Here is an 8,844-nt window from a genome sequence, read left to right on the forward strand (position 1 = left end):
ACACAAGAAACTCTTTTTGGTATTTTTATCAAACAGTTGGTGTGCAAGGAATTTAACATAGTGTATTTACAATTTGTCAAGACTAGAGTTCATCCACTTCATTCTCATGCATTTACAAACAACTCAATTCCATCAATTAAGTGTTCAATTTCAGTTCTAAGTTCAAGTCATATTTTTCAATATATCAAGAACCAAAATTCAAGCCATGGGTGATCAAGCCACAACAAGCATTAAGCATAGAAATCAAATACTAACATTGAAATGGAAAAGCATATGTATTAACATCACAAAATACACAAGATTCCATGTTTTACAACTAATCTCAACAAATAGGAAAAGCCCTCCATGGAGGAGAACTTAGNGTTCACAAAATTGAAGAGATAAGGAAGAAATTGAAACCAAAGAGAAGATGCAAAGCCTTTCCCAAGGTCCTTGGCAGCTGCTCCATGCTCCATTTGCGCCTTCCCTTCGCATCTCCATCTCCAATTTGTGACCCATCTTCTTCCTCAACCCAAAAGGGGCAAAATCACCATTGATGAAGCTTGAAGATCCAAGGAGGAGTGGGAGAGTTTCCCAACACCCCAAACAGCCTCCAAGGGCCTCTCCCAGTCTCTCTAGGTGAAGAATGAAGTGTAGGAGGAGAAGTCCCTCAAAAATCCCAAGACCCATGTTTAAATAACCCATTTTTGACATATCAGCGAGAATTCGCGCCCAGCTCGGAATTCTCATGCCCAGCGCCACTTTTCACTGCACCAGATGTGAATTCCAGCAAGATCTCGCGCTCAGCGCGGATTCCTGGCGCCCAGCGCGGATTCTCTGGCGCCCAGCTCCATTTTGTGGCGCCCAGCCTGGAATTTCTCTGCACTTCTCACGCTCAGCTTGGATTTCTCGCGCTCAGCTTGGGCGGTTTTGACAGCATTCTGAAAATTGAGCCTCTTGTGCGATTCCAAAGGCGTCCAACATGGGTATTTGCTTCAAATTGATCTTTTCTTGTCCCAAAANATGTTCTCTTGAGTTCTTGCTTGTTTTCCTCCACTAGAATTGCTTCCTAAACCTTTATTTCACACACTCAAACAAAGAGATTAGAGTTAAAAACAAGCATATACTAAATAAACACAAGAAAACTAGAAAACACACTAAACGTGAGGATAAAACAAGGTTATAAGCTAGAAAGGAGATGATTTTGCTACTAAAATGATGCTTAGATAATGATAAAAATTAGCATTATCAGATGTTCAAGCTGAAATCAATGAGGGTGATAAAGGAGGTGAGGATGTTCAAGCTGAAATCAATGAGGGTGATNGATGTTCAAGCTGAAATCAATGAGGGTGATAAAGGAGGTGAGGATGTTCAAGCTGAAATCAATGAGGGTGATGAAGGAGGTGAGGATGTTCAAGCTGATGGCGTAGGACAAGTTGAGAGGACAACAACAAATGATGTTGTCGAGGGTAACATAGAAGTAGAAGTTGATGAATGGTCATCATCAGATGATGATACTGGTGAGGTTAGTGGTATGGATGGTTTAGTAGACTGTAATATCCATTGTGAATACCGAGATGATGATACTTGTTTTAATGTGGATGTTGAACGCAATGTGTTGTCTGATACAGAGTTGGAAGATGAAGACATTAGTGATACNTCTTTATTCAATGATGAGTGGGAATCAGAGGACCTAAGTTCTCCTGAGATAAGTGATAAAGAAAGTGATCAGGAAGAGGTTGTAGAGGGATATGGGAAATTTATTATATTCAATATGCCAAAGAATATGATGGATTTCAAGTGGGATGTGGGAACATATTATGGGGAAAAAAAAGAAATCATGGATGACATCAAAACATATGCACTACAAATGGAAGAAATCTGAAATTTCTGAAAAATGATAAGAAGAGAATAAGGCTTAAGTGTGTGGGATCAAAAGGATCATGTCCTTGGATGGCTTATTTTACTTACATGGAGGCAGTACATACTTGGCAGTTGAGGACTGTGGTGGACACACACACACATGCAGTAGGGAACACAAGTTGGGTGTGTTCAATTCCAAATGGCTAAGTAAAAAACTCGAAAAAACAGTGAGAAAGAATCCAAATGTTAAGGGCAATGATATTATAAATAAAATAAGTAGGAAATGGAACATAGCTGTATCTAAAAATATGGCTTATAGGGCAAAAGCGTATGCTTCAGATGAAGTTGAAGGATCTTTCACAATGCAATATCTTAGACTATATGATTATGGTCATGAGTTATTGGCAAGAAACCCAGGGTCCACTGTCAAGGTTCCAGTTAAAGAAAATGATGGAAAACCCGTGTTTTTGAGGTTCTATGCATGTTTCAAGGCATGCAAAAATAGCTTTCTCTTATGTCGTCCAATCATTGGCCTTGATGGATGCTTTTTAAAAGGTAGATACCGTGGAGAGCTATTAACTGCTGTTGCTCGAGATGCAAATGATCAAATGATGCCTCTCGCATATGCCATAGTTGAGGTTGAGAATAAAGACACTTGGTCATGGTTTATGGAGCTACTCATTGAAGACTTAGGTGGAACTGAGGTTTGTTCTTCACTGACATTGATATCTGATCAACAAAAGGTATGTTTTTAGTCTTATAAATGTTTTTTTGTGTTACCTGTAATCACAGGGTCTGTTACCTATTCTGATGATGTAATTACAGGGTCTGTTACCAGCTGTGCAAAATCTCTTACCTGGAGTATCTCACAGATTTAGTGTAAGGCATTTGTATGCCAATTTTAGAAAAAAGTTCCCAGGAAAGAACCTCAAAAAGCTTATGTGGAGGGCAGCAACAACAACCCACCCACAGAAATGGGAGAGTGAAATGAGAAGTATCCGAGAGGTCAATGAGGAAGCATTTCGACATTTGGTAGCTATTCCTCCAAGGTCTGAAGTCTTAACTTTAAATTTATTTCAGTTTGTGATTATTTAAAATACTCCTTATATGGCTGACATGTGCAATGCCTTAGGTTTTGGTCCAGATCTCGGTTCACAAGCACAGCTCAATGTGATACCTTAGTGAATAACATGTCAGAAGCCTTCAACAGTGTCTTGGTTCACACAAGGACAAAACCTATTGTTACAATGTTGGAGGAGATTCGACTTTACATGATGAAAAGATGGGCCACTAATAGGACTCGGGTAAGCTCATTTAAGTCAAGAATTTGTCCAAAGATACTAAGTAGACTACAAAAGGAGGCTCAACTAAAAAAGTACTGGATTCCAAGGTATTTATTTCCAATTTATTTCCAATTTTAGCTGCTGGTTAAGATGTCCATTTCAATTGCCTAATGTTGCCTAATGTCAAACAACTGGTCTGGACATAAGATATTTGAAGTAAGACATGTTTCCCAAAGTGGAGAGAAGTTTGTGGTCAACATTGAAGAATACTCTTGCTCCTGCAGAAAATGGAGCATAAGTGGGATACCTTGTGCTCATGCTTTATCAGCTATGAAGTTTCTAAACCTAGATGCAGAGACATACATACCTGTATGCTTTCTCACTTCAACCTATGAAGAGCAGTACACATCTATTATATATCCTATCAATGGACAAAACATGTGGGAGGTAACCCAATATCCAGACATCATGCCACCATTAAGAAGAAAGTTGCCTGGACGTCCTAAGAAGAAAAGGAGATTAGAGCAGTGGGAGTTAAAGAAAGATAGCACTAGAATGACCAAAGATGGATTGATGAGGAGATGTACCAAGTGCAGAGAAGTGGGTCACAACAAAAAGACATGTCCCAACAGCAACGAACAACCTGTTATGCGTGTAGAAACAGAAGAAGCCGCTTCTTTGGGTCAGGGTGCAGCACAACCAGAACAACCAAATGATTGATGTAATAGTGTTTTAGGTTTTTTGGAATGAAATGTAATAGCGACATGATATTGGTCTTTTAGAATCTATCAGAATCTATGTTTTAGTATTCAGACTTCTATATCAGACTTCTATATGTTTTGGAGAAGCTATGTTTTACAATTATAAGTCAATATTGGTATTTTAATGTTTGCCTATGTTTTAGTCATTCTTTAATGTGCTGTAATAGGGTGGGGGGAATTATGTACCTGATCAACCATCCAAATTAATGTTCTGCTACTTTGAGCAACTTTCTTTTGTTGTACTAAAGTCATTTCATTCATTTCTAAGCTGATTAAAACTATCTTTTAAAATTTGGCTGTCATAGTTGATTAAAATGGCTTGCATCAGAACTGCATCACTCAAATTTTGTGATAAGCTGAATTTTATCTGAAATTGAGCTCAAACAAGTTTTTTTTCATCACTCAAACATGTTTGTAACAGTTTAAGTTGGTCATTTGCTGTTTTGTGCAAAATTCATATATGACTTGTCCAAATTTTTGGGTCAATTCTGGTTTGAAGTGTAACAGTGCAGTGTAAACATTCAATTTTCCAATTGAATTTGGTGTTGGACAATACTTGTGGATGTATTAAAAGCTCTGGTCCATAAAATACAATTGAGAGTATCCAAAAGAAATGGAAATAACAGTAAAAAGCTGAACGGACCAGTGCATCCAGTTGTGGAATTTTTAAATCTGAATTTACCAATTCTGCAGCAAAATTGAATGTTCATTGAGGCATTACTACAAACAGTTTGTGAACTTAACAAAGCACTGCTATTTTGATCCAATTGTTAGTTGTTAACCATTGTTGTTGGTCCAATCTAATCTAGAACTATTCCTAGGATCCTTTTCAAGTGCTTCCGTGATTGCTACCTGCTTAATTCATTGATTTTGAAATTTTTTGGACATGTTGCACATAACCTGTTTGACAAAAGGTTATGTGTTGCTGTCATTGTGATTGCAATTTTCAGGCAGCATAATAGGATGTAGGAATGCTGAACTGGTTTGCTGTGTAGGTGTGCTATAATTCAGACTTCATACGTACAAGGAAGCATCAAAGGAAGTTAAGAGAATGAAGAATCAAGCTATGAAATGTGACTTTCGGGCAGAGTGAACCACNACAATATATGCAGTTTTGGAAATTAAGTGCAGCAGCAATTTTCCCGAGACGCCAAAAGTACAGCAGCAATTACCTTCCTATCAGTGTTATTTCTCTTGCTTCTTATCACGTGGCATACATGGACACATTATGCAGTTGAATTTATGTTGAAGAAGAAACATAGAGTTAGTATTCTCTAATCTATTAAAAAAAAGTCTTTGTACATTCAACTCAATCAGGGAGAACTAACTCTATGCAGTGTTATTTCTATCAGTATTATTTCTCTTGCTTCTTATCCGTCATAATTTTGATCTAACAGAAAATACATTTTTAATTAAGATGTACTAATTATTATTGTTTATCAATGTCATATTTATGCTATATCTTCAGTAATAAACTATAATATAGTTTGAAGAACTTAATTTTAAGAACTAATAGTAAACCAGATAAAAATACATGACAGGAGCTAAAAAATCTTGAATAAATTAAAATATGAGAAATAAAAGTACAATCAAACTTCTATATGTATAAACCAGCCGCCAAGGATCAAGACAATTATGTCTTCTCTTCCATGTTCGGTCCAAAATAAATTTTAATTTTATAATCCATTCACTGTACTATGCCAATAATGCAAAAATAGCTTTAAAATATGCAATTTTTCACAAACAATTTAGTTTTGGCATGTCATTCAAAAACAACTTAAAAAAAACATAAAAACTCATATATGATATTAAAAAAACATTCAAGGGTATTATTATCTGTAAGAAAGCTGAAGAATGTTAACATTTCATTAACCCTTCAACATCTTCATTACGTTAAACAACTTCAACATACACATAAACATTAAAACTACGACTAACAGAAAATAAAATTACAACTTCATTACATTAAATAACTACAACTACACATAAACAGAGATCATCATGCCCTTCCCAACAACATTGCAATCACAATGATGATCAATACACATAAAAAACTGACAACATTTTCCAAAATTTTTATCCACCTTTCAATACCCATCATGGTTTTCTGCATAGCTACAAACTTTTCCTCCACCTTTCGTCCAAGTATCTTGATATCACTTTCATTTTCAAAACTCTTCACCACCCTCTGATCATTTGTTTCCAACACCTCACAACTAACACTTTCGTCATGACTGCAATCAGCTAACCATTTGAAGTAGTTGCATCCAACAGTTTCAGATCCAAGCTTATACCTAGGGCAACCCCATAGTTGTCTCCCTCGATTCTTAGTGGTTTTTGCAGTCCTCAGCACACACTTCTCTCCACAATCGCAACTCAGTGAAGTCTCGTTCCTGCTCCACCCACCATCTCCACGAGAGCTCACACAGCGAAATTGCTTTCGACACTCATTGCAACTACAAGACGGAGACGAATGCTGCATAGACATGGTTCGTTGCATCTTGCGATGCCTAAATGCCACACACTTCTCTGTTCAGCAACCTTCAATTCCTTGAAAACGCAAAATCCATCTCTGAAAACGGAACCCTAATTCCCAATCCATATAAAAAACCCAATTTCTAAATCCTTTTATTAAGAAACTGACACGTAACTAAAAAGTGCATAGTAGACACTTTGATGGAAGCCACGTGCTCAACAGTAACCACGTCACACACACAGATTCGAAAAAATTTAACAGAGTTAACTTGAATTAACGGTGATGGCTCAATTGATCCAATTATACACTATTAAGGATCAAATTGAAAAAAAAAATAAAACGGGGATGCAACTGGGAAAAAGTTACGAAAACAGGGACCTTTAAAGGGGTTTTACCTAAATTCTTTAATAATTCCAACTGCTTCAAAATAAGACCAACGATCTGGATCAACTCCTACTATCACGTGTACCTCTCCGCCAACATACCGTAGCCCCTTATCATGAACAAACTTTCCCATGTGATGCAAACGAATTTCGAACACCATTTCTAGACCTACTATCAGACATTAACACTTTAATCCCAAAATCGACCCACCAATCAGAAATGAAATACGAGAATTTACCTTCATACAATGCGCGATTGCCTTTCACACCCAACGTCTCTTTCACGACCACCGCAATGACCACCTTGATACAATGCTTCGAGAACAAGCTTTCCAGTACAATGTTCGACTAATGTTTCTAGAAAAGTCACTAATTTTCCCCAATTGCAAAAAACGAATTTGACCTAAATCCTAATTCATAATGTGATCCCTAATAAATCTGATAACTCAACACACGTGCAAAACCAAAAAAGTTAATCTAAATGTTAAAAAAAAAAACATATGTGGCATGAAGTGCACAGTGAAGACGTGGCAGGGCCGTTACCCCCATCACCAAAAAATTGACGTCGTCCATTTTTAGGGACTAAACATACATGTTTCAGTACTAAGAGGAAGAAATGCCACCAATGTTCTATGCAGGGACTAAAACCAAAAATCAGTGAAATTCGGACATACATTAAAAAAAATTAAGAAATTTTTTTATTAAATTGAATACAATATATTGAGACGAGAGATGACAAATGATATTGACATTGACTTTGAACATAGCATTAACATTGCCACGTGACACAATATTGAGTTAAAACTTGAAAAAAAATCTTTTATAACTTAAGAAATTTTTTAAAAAGTTCATAAAAAAATTAAAAAAATTGAAAAATAAGAGATAAAAGAATCACAAGCTAACAAATGACACATGTAAAAGAACTAAATTGAACATAATTTAACAACTACAACAAACATCCGAAAAAACTAATCTCATATTAAATAAAGTGGACAAATACAACACCAAATTGAGGATTTAAACTAAAATCTATTATTACTTGCACAATTACATATATTATCTAGTTATTATTATCATCTGAATCTTTATTTAAGCAAACCACTTTTCACATTATCTGAATTAAAAACGAGCTAAAAATTATTGTTATTTCATCACTCCATATATGTTAAAAATAATAAAGGAATTCCTCTTAGTTTAAAAAATATTGAATAATTTTCCTTCAAATTTTTTAAAAAATAAGAACTTTCCTTCCAATTTTAAAAATAATAAAGAACTTTCCTTCTAATTTTAAAAATAATAAAAATTTTCCTTCTAATTTTGAAAATAATAAGGAGTTTTTCTTCTAATTTTAAAAATAATGAAGAACTTTCAATCTAATTTTTAAAATAATCAAGAATTTTCCTTCTAAGTTTTAAAATAATAAGATTTTTTCTTTCAAATTTTCAAAGGAATAAAGAATTTTCTTTAAATTTTAAAATTAATGAAGAATTTTTTTCATGTAATTCTAAAATAATAAATACTTTTCCTTCTAAAATTTAAAATTGAGACTGAATTAAAAAAAATTAACGAAATTTGGACCTAAATTAAACAAAATTAAGAAAATTCTTGATTAAATTGAATATAATATATTGAGACGCGAGACTGACATTGACATTGTTACGTGACACAATATTGAGTTAACACTTGAAAAACATTTTTTATAAATTAAGAAATTTTTAAAAAAATTAATAAAAAATTAAAAAAATTGAGAAAAATAAATGAATCACAAGCTAACATATGACATATGTAAAAGAACTAAATTGAACATAATTTAACAACTACACTAAACATCCGAAAAAACTATTCCCGTATAAAATAAAGTGGACGAATACAAAACCAAATTGTGGATTTAAACAAAAATCTATTATTATATACTTGCACAATTACATACATTATCTAGTTATTATTATCATCTGAATCTTTATCTAAGCGAACAACTTTTCACATTATCTGAATTAAAAAAAAGATAAAAATAATGTGTTATTTCATCACTCATATATGTTAAAAATAATAAAGAAATTTCTATTAATTTAAAAAATATTGAAAATATTCCTTTTAAT

Source organism: Vigna radiata, unplaced genomic scaffold (assembly GCF_000741045.1).
Source record: "Vigna radiata var. radiata cultivar VC1973A unplaced genomic scaffold, Vradiata_ver6 scaffold_70, whole genome shotgun sequence".
In the NCBI taxonomy this organism is placed as follows: domain Eukaryota; kingdom Viridiplantae; phylum Streptophyta; class Magnoliopsida; order Fabales; family Fabaceae; genus Vigna; species Vigna radiata.